The sequence below is a fragment of the Pteropus medius genome, unplaced genomic scaffold, assembly GCF_902729225.1.
Source record: "Pteropus medius unplaced genomic scaffold, Ma_sr-lr_union100, whole genome shotgun sequence".
Classification (NCBI taxonomy): domain Eukaryota; kingdom Metazoa; phylum Chordata; class Mammalia; order Chiroptera; family Pteropodidae; genus Pteropus; species Pteropus medius.
In genome coordinates this window covers 14548058-14567899 of record NW_024349801.1, presented here as the reverse complement: position 1 = coordinate 14567899, position 19842 = coordinate 14548058, and the positions used below count along the sequence as shown (strand labels likewise).

At 35.9% G+C, this 19842-nt stretch overlaps 1 protein-coding gene and 1 pseudogene across 3 annotated transcripts in view; one reads left to right on the top strand and one right to left on the bottom strand.

The window, feature by feature from the left end:
• Nucleotides 1-19842, top strand: part of CDH8 (cadherin 8) — a 314915-nt gene that overhangs the window by 288658 nt on the left and 6415 nt on the right. The window lies entirely within an intron of this gene.
• LOC120623178 (uncharacterized) lies at nucleotides 4802-4920 on the bottom strand (annotated as a pseudogene).

The following is a 19842-nucleotide window of genomic DNA, read 5'->3' as shown; positions in this document are numbered from 1 at the left end:
GTGCCTGGTAAGGCAAATAGAAAAATTTGGTTCAGCAATGGCCCAGGCATACCAACAATGAATATGAGGTCTTTTGCCTTACTGGGGGCTTTGAGAGCAGAAAACCAATAATCAAGGCAAAAAGAGAGGCAGACACAGGGTGTGACTGGAAAACAGAAAGGGAGCACTGATACTCAAGTTTGAAAAAGGTAAATCTGAGTTGATTCTTCAAAGTAAATATACTAATCAAAGGTGTATGACTTACCCAGGTAAGGAAGTGAAAGTGGGGCTCATTTAAGATAAAGAGAACAGCCTGTGTAGGACAGAGAAAAAAAAAAAACAGAGAGAAAAAAGGAGGCGATGTTATGATGATTTTGTATGCTACAATCAGCCTTGAAAGAAGAGTCACCTGCATATAGTAAACTATCTCTGCTTGGGAAAAAAAATCCCAGGGATTCCACATGAGTTACATAGTTATATTCATTCTATCCCTACATTTTCTTAGATTGGATAATAATCTTAGAATAAACATATGGCCCTGTTAATGAACATGTTACTTGGTGCAGGGGAAAAAAAATAAACCAAATAAAAAAGATCGGAAAGCTGAGAGATTTATTTCAAGCGTTTAATCGATAGCAACTGTAAAGATGTGTATGCTTATCGAAGGAGCATAAATATTTCACAGTTCGCATTCCTGAAAACACTGACCAAGCTCTGAAGATCATATCATGCATATTGATGAAAATGGCGTTCTTTCAAACCTCATTTTGCTCACGTGAAATAGGAGAGCTTATATAGATGAGAGAGACCGTTTTAGGATCATCTATGTGCAAGAAAACTCATTTAGCAAAGGGTTTATAACTTGCCACCACTGTGCCAAGTTATTCCAAGGTTTCAGAAAGCCAATAGTGACAGAATTGCAACAAGGATCGATAAAGAATCCAACATTTGAGACAAGAGGGAGAAGCATTATTAACCTTTACAATCTGTCTTTGTACCTCCTTCTCAACAATGCCTCCAGGAGTTAGAGTGTTACTTCAGAGACCCCTTTGGCCCAGGCAATGTGATCATCTTTAAAATATGGATATTGTACTGTCAAAATGCCAATATAAATCCCCTATCACTCATTATTCGACATATATTCAGCATGTTTCTTTGCTCCTATATATCCTGAAGAATGTCAACTTTGGCGAAATGACCCTACGAATACAGACACAACCAGCCTAACTTTAACTAGATAACTAACATGGAATTAAGGCGTCTGGCAAGTGGGAGGCAGCCCAGACCAGGTCATAGTTAGACTGTCATCGCTCCGCTGTGACACATATTAGGGGTGCGACCTCGGGCAAGTGAATCAAATTCTCTAAAACTCAGCCTTTACCTTTTTTTTTTTTTTTTTTTTTAAAAAAAGCATATTAGTAAAACCACTTCCATAAAATTGTGATTTCTGTTTATAAAATCTTAAGGAGAACTCAAAAAAGCATTTCCTCTGTGTTGAATTCCTGGCTATTATTATAATCATAGAAGCAAAAATAACCTGCAGTCATAGCAAACACGCAGTAAGTATCGCTTCTTGACCCACAAAGCAGTGGTTTCACTTCTGCTGCCTTGTTCGTTACCCCACAGAGGTCCACGAGGAGATATCACTGTTGTCCTTATTTTAGAGCAAGGCTGACGTTAAGTGATTGCCCTAAATCACACAACTAATAAGTAGAAATTCCAAGTCTGTGTCTGGGTATAGAAGGGGAGTTCAAGGGAGAAAATGAGGTTTGGGTTACAGATTGTCCCCTGGGGGCCACGGCTTTATATATCTTACTTCACATTAGCCTTAACCCGATCCTAAAGAGGAGGACTTACTTGCTCCATTTTACATATGTAGAAACTTAAGTGACGTGAAAGGGCTTTTTTCAAGGTCACAGAAGAGCTAAGATTCAAACCCCAATTACTTCGATTCTAAAGCCCTTACTTAGCATTTCATTGTAAATACTTATTTTGAGTAATGGAGAGGATGCTGGTTTCTTAAACTATCGAGTGGAGCAGAGGACTATACCTGCGTATTTGGATAACCTGCTGATCATCTATGTTTCAGTGAAACTCCCTTCATCCCCCACTCTTTATGTTTCTCGCCCCTTGGCTTCTATACTTTAGGCTGCTGCGTATTGCAGACAATCCAAGTGCGAGGCTTGTTGCAACACTTGGAATTAGAAGTGAACATAAGCTCACAGAAAGTAGTCCTCCTACCCACTCCGCCCCCTCCAAACCTACTGCAGGGCTTCGGCTGAAAAATGTTTAGGCCTAGAATGGTTTGGGGACTTCTTATGGCTTTGAAAACTTCACTTTAAAGATGATAGGGACCATTTGAATCGATGTTAAGAGTGGCTCATCCATGAAAGACATAAAGAGAGAAAACACTTTTTAAATGGGTTGCATTGTCTCTGTCAATCAACCTGAGGTCCCTCAGTACATAGTATTCCCTAGCTGGTGAGAGAGTGAAAGGGAAATTCATGCTGTTCGAATCTTCATATCCCCACTGTCATCTCAGTGGGATAATTCTGCAGAAACCCAAACCACGAGGGGATACTAAGTTACCTTTAGACCTCAGGATTGCAGTGTTTGGGGTTAGTTCAGATAGTGAGTGCATCTCATTTCCTCCCACTGCTCAGTGGCCCACCAACAATGTGAAAAAGGAAGCACTCGTCAAAGGAGCAAAACTCTTCCATTTACGCTCCTTTGAAAACAAACTGCTTTGCCGACAAGTCCGGGCCCTGCAAGAGGTTAAGGACATAGGGAGAATTGCCACTGTACATGTCTTGAGTCCTTAGATTTATAGGTAAAGAAAGCTGGGGTCTTTCATTAGCTTTTCCAAGGGCATATATGCAGTAATGACGTCCTTGGCTTACATCAGACCTGAATGAGCAGAACATCAGTTAGCTGTTCTGGAAGAGGAGTTGGAATAACAGAGGTAGCTCTGGCATGTGGCACAGTGAAAGGAATAAGTGAACACATATAGGTGTAGCTCTTGCTTCTTCTTCCACTTCCTCCAGTATGGCTTGGAAGTTCCTTCTGGGAAGTGATTTCAACTATTTAGAACACAAGTCCTGGGACACAGAGGGAGATGGACATGAGGCCCTCCTTGCCAGTTTTATGGGTTAACTTGTTTCACTGCTTTCACTCTCAATATTCTCATTTGCCCAAGGAGGCTGGTGATTTTCTTCGCCAAAGGACATGGAGACGGACTGAAATATTGCATGATAAAAACAAGTATGATCATAACTAAATGAGATGAGACCTAGAAAGAACTCACTGCAATTTCTAGCTTATCGATGGCACATATTCAATAAAAATCGTTAAAATTCACTTCGGCCAGTTCTGTTATTGTCTCCATTTTACAGATGATAAAACTGAAGCACATAACGTGTCCCTGGCACTTAGTTGATAAAAGCAAAACCAGAGTCAAACCCAAACAGTCTGACTCTATGATGCGCAAGCAAAAATGTTGTGTTGGTGTTTCTCACAGTGTAAGATGAGGCTAATAACTCCTGCTGGGAAGGTTTGTGTGAGAACTAATGGACTTGTAAGTGTAAAATCGTCTTGTAGGATGTTTAAAGTGATAGGAGCCTCTTCATGACAATCATTCACACCTTCATAAGGTCCGTTAAATTCATGAGAACAGATTTCATGTCAGGAATCAGATGCTCAGTGCTGTTGCCAAAAACAGAATGGCTTTTAGAAAATTACTTTGATTATCTGATCCTCGGAGTCCTGATCTATAAAATGGGTATATGGTTATCATATTTTTATTTATATTGAAGATTGTTGGGCAAAATCTGTATACGTACAGTGAATATTAACTAAAGAGACAAGCTTTGCAAACTTTATGAAATGTATGGCTGATATTTTTCTGGCTTCAAAATGGGGTGAGGACTGAGAATTCCTAAATTTGATTTACAATCACATTTCATCATTTTTTCATTATGTGTGAAAGGAAGGGGGACAATAGGTCAGACTAAAATTAATCCATTAAGAGCCAGGCATACTGTTCAATGGTTCATTTAATCCCTCACAATCTTTAAGGAAAGTATCAACACCATTTTAAAGTTTATGGTACTGAGGGAAAGAAATTATGTAATTTGCCTATAATTCTATGGTTAGGAAGCTGGGGAGTTGGTCTACACTGCAGGACCCTGCATAAAATTCACTGCTGCTGCCCTCTTCAGAACTAGAACTGCCTGATCACTGTTATGAAACTTTTTATTCTCTTTTGTTTCAACGGCCATTTGGTAAGCATAAATTCTGCTTTCAAGTCTCAAAAGGACACATACAAGACGCAGAAATGTCCTTGTATTCCAAACACATACTGCCTAACCTAAAATGCATTAACTCCAATAAATATAAAGAAACACAAAACCCCAGCCCTGTCAAGGTTTCCAGCTGCAAGACTTCCAATTAAAAATTTCTCCTTTTCTGTACTCAAGTAACATTTCCAGCATAGATAACAATTTTACTGCGACATCTTTAATACCGTTAATGATTTGATCTTTCTGCAGAGAGCTTAAAAGCCTCTAGGAGACAGCAACAAACCCGAGGTAGGTAGGTGGAAGGTTACACAGCAGGGATATCTAGTGATCTGAACATATTAAAGAGAGTGAACCAGAATTAAAGGAATCAGATGAGGAACATTTACAAAGTAACACTTGAACACAAAACGACTGCTGATTTTTTAAATAAGAACTTTGGAATGAGAGAGTAGATTTTCAATATCTCTTTGACTTTATTTTCTCAGGCAAAAATTACTTCCAAAAACAAAAACAAAAAAAAAAAACGCTTACAGCACCTGATATTCCTAGGTGGAATCCCATCCAAGTATTAACCAGGCCCAACCCTGCTTAGCTTCCGAAATCAGACGAGATCAGGCACGTTCAGGGTGATATGGCCGTAGACCTTAGGCAAGAATTAAATGGATAGCTGAGGCAATCAGTACCGGGAACAATGCCTTATACAGACAGAGTAGGTGACAAATGCATTTGAAAACGAGTATTTGGGCAAAAAATATCCTGCTGTCATGAAAATGGAGTAAGAAAAATGGAAGCATTCTCACATTGAATAGTGGTCATTGTTTGAATAACTGTCTAAACAGCCAGATTATCTTTCTGTTTGTAGGTGTGGCTTACTTTGGTTTTGAGAAATCAGATTCACTGACGCAGGAATATCCTAACATGAAGAAGACTTTTTGCTCCAGTTATGTGTAAGCGAAGGCTAGCAACTTCACACTTATGTACTTTCCCCAAATTATATAGTCTGGGTGAACTAACACATTCATCTTTCATTCCAGAAACGTTAAAGCTTTACTATAGCCTCAGTCCTAGATTCTTCAAATGTAAAGTCATTTAAGATGTGACCCCTGTCCTCAGAGGAATTTACCATTTAACCCCAATGAACGCGGTAGTAATTAATTAAGGCAGTTTCATTTTCAGGTGAGAGAGCAAATTGTGCTTTGATTTAGAGCCACCGATTCTGTTCTAAAAGCCAACAATCATCATCCAAGTATATGTGGAGCAAGGCAAACTCCTTGTCTCCACCAGCAGGGGCAGCACGAAGGGAAAAGAAAACACTAAAAAAGCAGTAAAAATAATAATAATAACAACAACAACAACAATAACTGACATTATTAAGTGTCTGGGCTGTGTTAAGCCCTCTGTATATATACCCTATACATGTCGTCCTCACTATTAGTCTGTGAGGTAAGTGATACTATTATCTCCATTTTATATAAAGGGAAACTGAAATCGCAATGTTCTAAAAAGTCTGATAGAAACTAGGTAAAACTAAACATAAGTTCCCTTCTTTATCTCTTTGACTTTATCTACTTTTTACGTGATCCACTTCACTCCAGCTACCTGCCAGCCACACTCATTGAACTCATCGAACTCATCATAGGGATCCTCACCTCAGGGTCACTGAACTAACTATGCCCTCTCTGGATGCTCTGTCCTCCTCCCACCCCACCCCCTCACTCCCATGTATCTAAATGATTAACTCACTCATCATCTGCCTCATCATCTGCTCAAATATTGCAAGTCAGGCCTTCAGTGAGCAGGCTTTTCTCTACTTTCCTCCTCGATTCCCCAAACCTGCTTCATTTTCCTTCATAGCAATTTTCACCTCCTACTATGCTTCACTGGATGCCCTGCTGTACTCAGGACCCTTCAGAGAAAACAAATCCTTTGCTTTCAAATTCTGTTTTCTATTCGAAATGGTGTATTGACCAAGGACCTTACCAAGACAAATACCATTCTGAGTATTTTAAAACAGGAAAAATAATACCAGCCATTGGTGACAAAGATGATGGAAGAGACTGGGAAGCGAAACAAGGGACACGGAGGCAACCTAAAGATCAGCAGAGAGGATAAGGGAAGATGAAGAATTACTGGAACCCAGGGTCTGGGGTTCACTGGAATCCCAAAAGGAGAGGAAGGGGAGCTGAAGCCACTGAGGTTTGGCTGCTGCCAGAAAACCACTTGAGATGGAGACGAAGGGAGACAAATAACTTGAAGTCTCCTTTTCTCCAGCTCTCTAGTCTCCAGCTACTGTCTCCTATTAGCTGAACTCAGCGAGGTCTGGATACACAGGAGCTGTTAGGTCAGCATCTCCTGCAATACAGAGCAGAGCACTGAACCATCAGGAAATGAACCTGATACAAGCAGTTGAATAACTGACAAGGTCTCAGTGATGCATTAGATTTCAGGCTGGCTTTAGGGCCCCTTGATATAGACCCTCAATGTAACCCAGCTTCCTTCTTACATAGCACATGCAATAGATATAATTAATGAGATATGTGTGCTTTCTGTATTTACTATTGTTACTGCATCACTGTGTCTCCCACTAGATTATAAACTCCATGAAAGCACCTGAGTCCTTTTATTGCTATACCTATAATGCCGAGTCCATAGAAAACTTTCAAAGTTCTTTTCAACAAATACCTGTAAATGAGTGGCTAATTGGAGATTTAGCAACAAAGTGATTTATACACACTTTTTCATTACATTGCAATAATTCTTTGCTTATTGGTCTTAGTTCTATTTCTTAACCTAGTCTTATAATCCAAGAAAGGCAAGAACATACAGTCGGTCTCAGTGTTTGAAGGTGCATCACCTAGTCTCGCAGCACCATCACTCATGCTGTATCTACAAAATCCCAAGTATTTGTAAGAAAGTAAGAGAAAAAAAGCCAATTAAGAAAGACAACTTCATAATAACAAAAACCATCTCTGCTGAGCACCAGATGAGAGGTGGTGAGCTAACCCCAGAAAGAAGGTATCCTTAAAAATTTTTTGTTCTGCGTTCCATTGGCTTTTCTAGGATTACCAAATACAGCACCTGCCTTTCCTCACAGTTGAGGAAGGTACTTGAAATATAATGCTTTTAATAGGGAAATTGTAGCTGAAAAATGGCAAGAAGCTCAAACGGATTTCATTCTTTCCATCTATAAGGCCCTTAATGGGAGGGCAGCCAGAAATTTCTAACCATGAACTCTACAAAGATATTAATGGATGCAATCATGATGGGACAAATAATACCCAGGGTCAGCACCTCTAGAAAAATACTTAATGATATTCAAAGTTTCTTTTAAAGAATCCAAATAGGGTATCTGCTAAGGGTCCTATCTCTTTAAACATGCTTTTTGACAATCCTTGATTATGGCTGGTTGGAACATGCCAAACGGTAATGGAAATTCAAATTTCTACTGTAATAAATGCAATGAGCATGACACCGTATTTGGGGCTATGCATACGTTATGCCATCTGATGCTCATTTAAAAGTACAAATGTCTCCTTCCAAAGGTAGGTGGATTAAATCGTGTGTGCCATTTACCGACTTTAGGTTTTGTACTGTGCTATATATTTTAAATATATAGTACTATCTCTTATTTGTCCAATAGTCCTACATGTTCCATGTTATAATTGCATTATTCAATTGAGAGAATAAAGATTCAAGGAGATAGAACATTCGCCCAAGTCCACAACGGTAGTAAAAAGCAAAGATGTAATTAGAAAATATCTAGGTTATGCATTTTTTAACATTTTATTATGGAAAATATCAGAAGTATATAAAAGTAGACAAGACATCTTATTGAACTCCACCTACTCATATCTTCAATTCCAACAATTGCTGGCTCATGCCCAAACTTATTTCATTTATTGCCTCACTACTTTCCCCACTGGAATTTCTTTGAAGCAAGCCCCAGCTATGATAGCATTCATTTACAAATATTTTAGTATATTCCACCTAAGACTTTTTTTCATGTAATAACTTTTTGTACCTATAGATGGAATAGTTTAATTCCAGAACTGGTTATTACTGGGAAATTGCAGAACTGGTTATTACTGGGAAATGCTAAAAGCTACCACTTGCTTTCACTTTTAATTGTCACTGGCAGTGTACCCATTTCGGCCTCTACACGGATGGGCAACTTTTGTTGCAAAAGTTAAACAGGATCATTACAGGTGTTCCATTAGCTTATTGGACGGGAACAAGAATTTACAATGAAACAATTGTACATCAAAAACAGGTGTGTTGTATTTTTCTTTAAATGCCTCTGTCTTTAATATAAGAGCTGTGAGAGAGAAGAAGAGTAATCAAGGAAAAATACCATGATTATAATGAACTGGAGGATTTAATTGGAGATATCGTAAGAGGAAATTTTTTAAAAGCTGAACAATATTGAACTGTAAGAACATGGTACCAAAAGCAACATAAAAATATAACTATCACTTCTTACTGCCATCAGTACTGAGATCTTGGCAAATGAGTGTTTAAAAGTAAGGATGCAGAGCAATTAGCAGAAAATCCACATACGACATCCTTTGGGAGTCTTTTGGAACCAGATCCATTTATTCTTAGTTCTTTTTTAACATTTTCCATTTCAAATTAAAAAATATAATAAAATTACTATTTTTCCTAATAAATAAACTCTCATTTCTTCCGATCACTAAAAATTAATGAGCTGTTAAAAAGCCACAGAAATGGTTTTTAGTCTTAAATGGCTTCTTGTAAAAGGAAAACGCTGTGACTCTTTTCAGAAGATTGGCTTAGATTTCACTTTTCACAAGGAAAAAAAATTAAATACAATCTTTTCTGTTACAGAAGAGCAAGTTTAACAGCAGGCTCTACTTATTGAGTTGTGTGAATTTTTTTTTTTTTTTAATGTGGAATATCTTCAAGAGCTTATCCTTCTTTACTTAAAGAGATTATTTTCCCAGAGATTCAATGAAAGTTTCTACAGTTTTTGCAAAGTGTTACACATGCTGGTAAGATCATCTAGATTACCACATGGGACTCTCCTTTTAGGAGGCACGTATCATTAGCTGTCAATCCATGCACCGTATTGCTCAAAGGAACATTCTGTGACTAGGCCTTAGGGTCGTGATATGGCTGTACAAGGACTCCTTCAATCTTCAAAGGGTTTGCATATGCACTGGTCCTATGAAAATGCTAATACACACAAGGTATATCCTTTTTTTATTATTTAAAACGTAGGTAATTTTTTGAGATATAATATACATTCCATAAAACTCACTCATTTTATAGTACAGTTTAATATGTTTTAGTAAATTTACAAAGTTATGCAAACATCACTATGATCTAATTTTAGAACAATTCTATCCTCTCAAAATAAAGGATAGATGTGCTGAGATAGAGGCTAAAATTCCCTCCCAACTATGTTTCCAAAGCCAATTATATTTTTAATTTTCCAGAATTAGAGGTTGTTGCAGCTCATCCACTGATGTATGGTACCATTTTCAAGTCTGTACAAAGGGACAGCTGCATGTGGGATCATCTTTAAAAAACTCCCAGGCCTAGAAGGGCAGAGGTACCCAAATAGGATAAGCCTAATAGTTTAGTTGAGGTCTTTTTAGGGAAAGGCATTTTTTATATCCAACGACTTAAAATCGGAGGTTACCAGTGGAAAGTCTCTGAGAAACATATGAAAAATCACAATAAGGAAAAGTATCATCACTTTTATGTCTCCCTGTCAAGGCATCGGCAACAGATTATAGTTTTATCTGCTATGCAAGATTAGACCTTTTTCTTTTATCTGTGTGTTCTTGGGACAGGTCATGGAGAGGTCAGAATCAGAGCAGAATTTCTCTTCCTTCTTGACACTGTTTTGTCATTTTGTGAGTGTCAAGGGATTTGTACAATTCATCTGAATCATGGAATCCATTGTTATGAAATTGTTTCTATCACCACCTTACTTCATACCTGAAATTGGTAATTTATTTCTCTTTTTCTTCCTGATTAGTCTGGTTAAGGTGTGATAACACTTATTAATCTTTTCCAATAAACAATATTTGATTTCATTAATGATTTGTATATTGTTTATTTGCTTTTTAATTAATACTCATATCTTTGTTAAATTATTTCGTCTGTATATCTTGGACTTAATTTGCTCTTTTTTTTCTAGCTTCTTAAGGTGGAAGTTTAGGTTATTGACTTAAGCCTTTATTTGTTAAATACAAGCATTTAACACTTTAAATTTCCCTTAAGTAGTAATTTAGCTCCATCCCACACATTTTAATGGGTTATTCTCACATTCTCATTCGTTCCAAATATATTCTAATTTTCCTTGTGATTTCTTCTTTGACCTATGGACTATTTAAAACAAGTAGTTTTATTTCCAGCTATTTGGTGATGTTCTGTATATATTTTTGTTATTATTGCATTATAATTTAATTACCTTGTATGAGAGAACGTACTCTGTATATTTCGATTCTTTCACACTGAGATATTTTTATGGCCCAAAATGTAGTTTATTTTGGTGAATATTCCCTGTCCATTTGAAAAAAAAAAAATGCTGTCTAATGTTGTTGGATGGCATTTTCTATATGTGACCATGAAGTTAAATAAGTTAATAGACTATAACTCGGGTTCAGATATTCTATATCCTTACTATTTTTCCCACTATTTGTTCTACCAATTTCTTAGGGAAGAGTGTTATAATCTCAAAGTATTGCAAATTTTCTATTGCTCTTTTCAATTCTGTTTTGTGTTTTTGAAGTTATATTATCTAAACACACATATTTAGGAGTATTGTATCTTTATTAAATTGATCTTTTCATTATTACAGAATAGCCCTCACTGATAATTTTCATTGTTCTAAGATTTTTTTATATTAATATAACCAACTTCACTTTACTTATGATATTAATATAGCCATCTCAGCTTTCTTATAAGAATTTTAATGTTACATGTATATTTTTATATTTTTTAATCATTTTACTTGTAAACCTCTTTGTGTCTTTATAACTTTACAATTAAAATGAAATGGGATTTTGTTTTTTGTAGTTAGCATCTCATTGAGTCTTTTAATCCAGTCATATAATGTCTGCATTTTTTATATGAGGATTTAGTTTTTTTATTTTTGATGTAATATTTGCCCATGTTAGGTTTAATTCTACCATCACCTTACAATTAACATTTATTGGCTCATTTGCTTCATTTCTCTCTCTAACTTCCTTCTTTAGGGTTATGGACCATTTTTTAACTTTATTTTATGTCCTCTGTTGACCTATTAGCAATACCTTTATTATTACTATTGTTTTTGTTATTATGAGTATTATTATTATTTTAGTCATTGGTCTAAGGTTTATAATATGTCTTTAGCTAATCTAAGTCTATCTTCAAATAATAGTATACAATTTCACATACACTATTAAAGACTTACAATACTATATTTTTTTCTCCCAAGCCATCCTTTGTGCTATCAGTATTTCTACATATCATTTCTACATATTTTATAAAGTCACAGTTTGTAGTTATTTTAAATTCAGTCAATTTTCATGTAAAGAAATTTTAAACTAATTATTTTTAGTTATCTACATTTTACTATTTTTAGTTATTTACATTTCATCATTTTTTCTTTAGTTATTCACACTGATTTAGGTAGAATATTTCCTTGGAAACCAGTTTATATTGCATCTGGATACTATATTTCATTCCAGAAACTCTTCTTCAATGTGCATCTTGAAGAGTCTTACTCTACTTCTTAACGTACGTTTTATCTTATAATTTACTTTTTATTCCAAACTTGAGTCTTTCAAATAGAAATTCATTGTAAAGCATGAAAGAATGAAATCCAAATATTCCTAAAATATTGTAGCTCTTTGCTTTATTTCAAAGTTAGAGTAACTGATAACCTTACATGTATTGATAATAACCACTATTATTTTGTTTTATTAAAAAGCATCACATGACAGATTCTGAAAATATACTTTAGGTGGAAAAACATATTTACTCCTCAAAGACCTTCTGACCCTCAGTTCCTTAATTAGTAATTTGGGCATAATAAGAGTGCCTGCTATGACCTTGGGGAAATTATTTAAAAATGCAACCAGATAAGTAATGAAATTGGAATGCAAACACAATTAGAAGTAATTCCAGAGCCTGAACATTATCTAATACGATATTCAGAAGCATTCTGAAATACAAATCCTAAAGAAATTACTGCTAATATAAGCTATTCAGAAATTAGAACGTTGAAAAGAGAATAAATTTCCCTTAACTTCCATTTGTTAGACATAGCTCTAATAATTTCAAAATGTGGAGAATTTGATGGTAGGGACCTTTATATCACTCCCCAGTGCCAGGAAACACCACACATCCATTTCCAATGGGGAATGGCAAGCTTGGAAAATCAAATATTATCTTGAGACTATTTAAAAAAAAAATCCCTTTATTTTAAGAGAAAGTATTAAAATGAAATCATGCATGACTCCAAAATGTATTCAGATTTCTCTACAGTGTGTAACAATAGGGAATTTTATCAGATTACATTTTCAATAAAAAAGAGTTTGAATGAGTTTGATGTGATTTCTATTTCAATCATAAGGGTGACCTACACAGGTATCTTTTCTTTCGATCATTTTATTTCTGCTCTCTCCATCTGTATTTTAACCTGTTAATATGTGGGTGAATTTGAGGAAAAGCAAATCAGTTTGACCTTTAATGTAAAGTCATTTTTTGTATGATCAAAACAGTACTATTTCCAATACTATAAAGGATGTGAATTTTAAGATTCAAAAGCACGTGCCGTTCTCAGCAACCTGGAAAGAATGATAATGTGACCACTGCTTGAATGACAATTTTATCTACATAACGGCCTTCCATCCTCTTGCCTTTACCGTATATTAAGACTTCTGCCCAAAGATATATGTTTAGCCAAACTATTTTAATATAACATATTAAACTTTAAAACGATTCAAGGACAAACACTGGACTTCAGCTCGCTGTAGGATGCCATATTTTCTTGCATCATTTCCCTCCTTTTTTTGCAGTTATTTTACCACTAAACCAGAAAAGAAGGAATTATGCAGGAAAATTACTATCGGCTGCTACCCCTGCTGAATTACAGAACCCAGAGAATAATAGCTTCCCCAGTGGTGCCTCTGAGGGCTTGGGCCAAGCCATTAACCACAGCTACCACCTAAGGGAAGAAAGGGAGTATAGTAGAATGGCTCTCAGGCATTCCAGAAGATTTTTTATGCAAAAAATTTACTTAAAATGCAGACGTCCAGGGCCTATCCCCAGAAATTCTTATTCGGTTGATTTAGACTAAAATCTAAGAATATATATTTTTAACATGCTCAGATATTTGTATATAAATTATTGCCTGAATTTTACAATTGACTTCTATTTATGTGAATATTTGCTCAGAAACAATGATAATTAAATGGACAAAATTTGAAATGCCGTGGTCCAGACATATCAGAGTCTAGTATAATCGGCACTTTATTTTTTAAATCAATGTAATAATAAACATAAGATTAGTGGCATATGCTTTTCTCATTGCATTCTATTTGTGTGAGTTTAGAAATATTTTGAACTTCTCAAGGTACTGCTTCCCATTTTGAGTCTCTTGTTACGCACCAACTCACTCATATGTACTGATGTCTATTACATATTTATTTTAAAAATGAACTAAAACCATTTATATTAACACCTAACTTATAATCAAATTTCCATTACATCTTTGACTTAGATACTCCAAAATCCTAAGGCCGTTTGTTCCTATTGCCTCCTTCATAAAGGAAGTAATAAATTTTGAGCTGATTACTGTAGGATAGAACTTTTCTACATTGAAAAGGAAGATGTGAGGTTATTGGATACCAGGCGAGAGATATACAAAAGTATATAGCCATGAAGATGATACAAGAAATGGATCCAACAGAGATTTCTTTTTAGAAATGGAGAAGAACAGGAATTAAATATTATTAGTTTCAATGCTGAAAGACTGAATTTGTGGTACTGAACATCCAGATAGATATGCCCAATAGGTAAACGGAGGAGGCATAAGGCTAAATTTTTAGAAAAAAATATTGTCTGGTGTCTGAAATCACATAAGTGAATCAGATCCAAGCAGTTCATAAAGAGGTTAAAGAAAAAGGCTGAGGATGGAATGCTATAGAACAGAAACATGGGAGGAGGGAGAAAAGGGAGTGTCGCCCCCTCTTCCTCTAAACCCAGCCCACATGCCACCCCTTCCTTAAGGTCTTCTCTAGTCTGTGTCTACAATGGTAGAAATTTAAATCAAGGTACAAGTGGCATAGTCTACCACAGAGTATGGGAGCTGGGACAGAAGGACAGGAGTCACAGTTAGAAAATGGACCATGAGGTGACTGATATCTTCGCTAGTTATATGCTATTCTCTCTTCTTCTGGGTTAGAAGTTCCTTAGAATCAGTACTTATTTATAATTTCATTTTTGTAGCCACTCATTTGTTCATTCAACAAGTATCCTTTGAAATCTTCCCATGGAGACTTCTATATTATGACCCATATGACAGACGATGGGATGCAGTCACTAAAGAAGACAAAATCTCTGCATCCAAGGACCTTTCTGTGGATGAGATAGAAAAAAAACCATTATAGCTAACCGTACTGCAGCATGCTCAGTGGAGTGTGTGGCAAGAAAGACTTTCCTCTCACAGTGGTGTCTTGTAGACAATGGGCACTGAATAATGGAGGGCGGAATTAACTGAGTGTGTCTGCGTGGATTTGAAAGAAGTTGAGATGGGGGCTTGTGTGATGGCAACGGAAAATGGTTTTGTGCCATATGGGGTAACTTTTTACTTCATGTCTTATTGCCATATGTGCAGATTCAAAATCTTCAGGGAGATGATGGTATCTAACAAAGTGGTGATTGCCAAGGTTACTTGATCTCCTTCAAATCAAAGCGGGTTATTTATGCTGTTGTCTGTGTCTATGAGTGTCTGTTTGTCTGTCTTGCTCATTGGTTTCTTTCAGTTTTATATCCCACATATGAGGGAAATCATATGGTTCTCAACTTTTCCCGTCTGGTTCATTTCACTTAGCATGATCATCTCAAGGGACAACAGTATAGTGTTTTCCCCAGAGGGAACGGGGAAGGGGGAGGTTCAAAAAGGGGAGGAGAGAAGTAGAAAGGGGCAAAGGGGGTCAAATATATGGTGATGGAAGGAGATTTGACTGGGTGGTGAACACACAATGCAATATACTATGGTGTATTATAGAACTGTATACTTAAAACCTATATAATTTTTTTAACAAATGTCACCCCAATAAATTTAATAAGAAATGTAAAAAAAAAAAAAAAGTAGGTTATTTAGATAGCAAACTACTTTTGGTACTTTCTTTCTTTCATATTCTTAGCGCTCCATTTACTACATTTAATGATTTCAATATCTTACACACAATATACACTTTAATTAAACTATTTTAAAATAGTGCTAATCTCTGTTCCAACTACCCTAAATTCCAAGTGTGTTAATGAGCACAAATTTATCAGCTCCAGTACAAAATGAATTCATCTCTGACTCCCAGTTTCTTATAATTTCTATCTATTCAATAAATAGAAATGTAGTGGAAAAGTCACTCTCCTGACAAGGCTAGCCTTCCAATGTCTGGATTTTTGACCACTATTAGGCTGTCTTCTGAAATTTTCACAAGAAATTTTACCAAGGGCCTTAGCGTTTCTTCCTTTTGTTTTTATCCTAGATAGCTTGCACATTTAAAATAATAATACATTGTTTTCACTTCTGCATAAATCTAAAGAGACAAATATTCTTTTCCAGATACCTTGATATTTATAAAACCTTTACAATTTCCATTCAAATTGGCTCTTGGTATAGTTTTTACTTTTGTGGGTTAGTTAATGCAGGTCTTTTTCAGATAAAATGAAAGTAATATTAAGTTTCATACCTCATCCACCAGTGCCAAGAGTGAGATAAATCTGTCTTTCTTCTGAGCACTAACGGATATGCATAATGTACATGGAACACTTTGAGTAAGAGCAATCATGCAAATTCAGTGCAGGGGAAAAATAATCAAAGTCAGAAGCCCTTGGGCAGTGTGATTGTACCCGGCATGGACTTTGGACTTTTAGATACTTGACTTCCTCTCTAGCATCAAAAATGATCATTTATTGATAATTAATTCAAAGTTATGATATTCTATGCTATTGTAGGGGTTCACATTAAGTCACCCAAAGTTGGATACTATGGCATTCTGATGCTATGCTATGTATGCTATGCTATGTTGACTCAAAATATGGGATTTTGATCTATAGAATATTGTATTGAATATTTTTGAGTCCTCTAAAGTCCTCTGTTCTTGCCTACCAATGGCCTCGACCACTTAGCTTTCTCCTTGACTCTGATAAAGGTGTCATGGCATAGAAAAACCTTCCTCCACTCACTTTCTTTTTTTTTTTTTTTTTTATCTTTTCCTTGAGCTTTAATATAATCTTCTTAGAGCCCATTTTCCCTTATTTTCTTAGGTAACTGTTATTAAGATGACAGAGAGAGTACAGAAAATACATCGAATTTGGTTGTAATTCTTAGCTGTCATGTGAGAAACCTTGAGCAAGTCACTTTATCTTTCAAAAACCCTGTTCTTCATATGTAAAATATGTGTTAGGACACCCTTCTCTACATCTACAAATCATTTTTAATCAAATTTACTGTGTGTCTTAGTTTCCTAGCACAGTCATAACAAATTATCACAAACTGGGAGGCTTAAAATGACAGAAAATCATTCTCTCACAGTTCTGGAGGCCACAGTCTGAAATCAAGGTGTCAGCAGGGCCACACTCCTGCCAGAGACTCTAGAGTAAAATTCATTCTTTGTCTTTTCTAGCGTCTGTTGGCTGTAGGCATCCCATGGTTTGTAGCCACATCATGCCCATCTCTGCCTTGGTTGTGACCTTACTTCTTCCTGTACTTTGCCTCACTCTTAGGACATGTTATTGGATTTAGGGCTCACCAGGTAATCCCAGATGAACTCATCTCAAGGTTCTTAATTTAATTGCATCTCCAAAGGCCCTTTTCCAAGTAAGGGAGCATTGATAGGTTCTAAGGAATAGGAGATGGACATGTCTTTTTGGAGGTCACCATTCAGACCACTACACTAAATACCATTTTCATATAATCTAAAAAGAACTTTATTTTATATTAACAAGTTAAGAATAGTATATGTAGTTTCTTAAAGAATTTTAGAAGATCTTTAAGTTTCATGGGTTTGCTTGATGAGTCCTAAGTTCGTAAAAGTACATCCCACCCTCTGTACACTTCCTTGCAACATGACAACCGTGCATATATTTATAGAACTATGTTTATAGTGCTAAGTGGCTATAGTGAAGTAACTTCTTCTGTTAAAAATGTGCTAATTCATCCTATGTGTACTTATAAATTGTTGACTAAATGTTAAGTCAGATGTTAGTCTAGGAACTTCTAGAAGAATTCACAATGATGGTTTTTTCTAAAGTCAAAGTAAACCTTAGTCAATATTTTATGGCTAGATATACTTTATTATTAAATCCTAGAAGATTTGGTAATGAGTTAACACTCAGATAAACACTGAGATTATTGACATCAGGTGGCATGGTGGACAGTTTAATGAGGAAAAAAGGAGAACAGAGTGACAAACGATCTAATTAACTGGCTCAGCATATCCAGTTTGTTGCAGATTTTGTGTGTTGGTACACTTTTAAAGAATTATGTAGGAAGTTGCAATGGTAATGGAGGAGACTGGATTCACAGAGTCTTAGTTTTTATTAATTCATTACAGCCTGATTGTTTCTAATAAGACTTAGTGTTTAGAGTAGTAAACATACATTGATGAAGTTTAGGTGTTATGATCTTTGCTTCGTATTCCTAGATATTGGATATGGTGAATACATGTATCTAATATGCTGAAAGCTCATGAATTTGGTATGTTTATTGCTTTGTTAGATTTTTATAAATAAACAACAGACACAACACAACGATAAGAACTTAATTAAATCTCCTGTCCACTGAACAGAGTGCCATTTTCCCTTTGTTTTGACCTTGCCATTTTCATTGCATTTGACTTGACCAAGAAAATTTGAATTAGATTTGCAAGTCAAATGCCAGGAGGCATTTCTCAAAAAGGCATACTATCTGCTGATCTTCTCTCTATCTATTTCTTTTGTCATAAATGTTTGTCTGGCAAGTGCCTTCATTAACTCAGCTCCTTGTTGCTTCTGCTGGCATCTATGAGGATAAACAAAAGCCATAGCTCCGTGATTTCAAATATATGGGACTGAGACCAAAGTAAAATGTCTGCATAAGGGCAATAGCACAGATGAACTACACTGCAACAAATAGAAATTTGAGATTTTCCTGCTTTCTTTTATCTGGGAAAAAAAAGAACAATGTGGAAAGAACATGGGATATTTAAGTAATAACAGTAATACTAATGATCATTCTTGTTTTATTAAAAATACAGAGAAAATACATGGAAAGAAGGAAGGGAGGAAGGGAGGGAGAGAGGAAGGAAGGCAAGAAAGAAGAAAAGAAGGAAGGAAAAACTGTGGAAAAAATTATACAAATAAAGTTGAAAGATTATCCCAGTAGGCAGAGTCTATCTCTTTAAGGAGACTTAATTTTTCATGGACTATACATATAGAATTAACTAGTGTCTACAGCATTATTTGAGTTGGCTCAGGCTGCTATAACAAAATACTGTAGACTGGTAGCTTAAACAATAAAAATCTATTTCTCACATTTCTGGAGGTGAGGAAGTCTAAGATCAAGGTGGAGGCAAGGTATGTTTTATTCTGAATCCCATTCTCTTGGCTGCTGTAGGAGGCCACCTTGTTGCTTGTGTACTCAGATCACCTCTTCTTTGTGCACATGTGTACTCAGATTACCTCTTCTTTGTGCACATATGGGTAGAGAAAGAGGAAGTTCTCTGGTGTCTCTTCTATAATGACACAAATTGTATAGGATCAGGACTCCACTCATGTGACCTCATTCAACCTTAATTATTTCTTTAGAGGTTCCATCTCCAAATACAACCACACTGGAGGGAGGGGGAGGGCTTCAACATATGAATTTGGAGGGGAGGGGCATTCCGTCTATAACGAATATTTATTGGCTTATTTACTAAGGCAAACTTTTGTTATAAGATTAATGATATTAATCTTATATGAAAGAAGGTCCTTTGGTTTCCAACTTCAAATGATTCAAAGGCTAAAGACCAATAATCAAAGAAATTCCTCCTATACAAACTGTAGGGGATACTTACTCAGACTATCTGTCCCCACTCTGAATATAAGACTAAGTCATCCAATTTCAGCTCAGTAAAAGAAAATTCTGGTGTGCACCTCTTTAGTATGATGGTATTTCAGTTATTTTAGACTAAGTTTCTTGTTCTCTGAACCTTCTCTATTTGAATCTAACCATCCTCAGTCCATTGTTCATGTTATATGTGAGGCATCTCTAAGGAAAGACTTGGAAACTATCACTATTTCTCTTAAATTTCCATCTAGGACTCCAGGCTACATATTGTTTTCAATAACCTAAAAT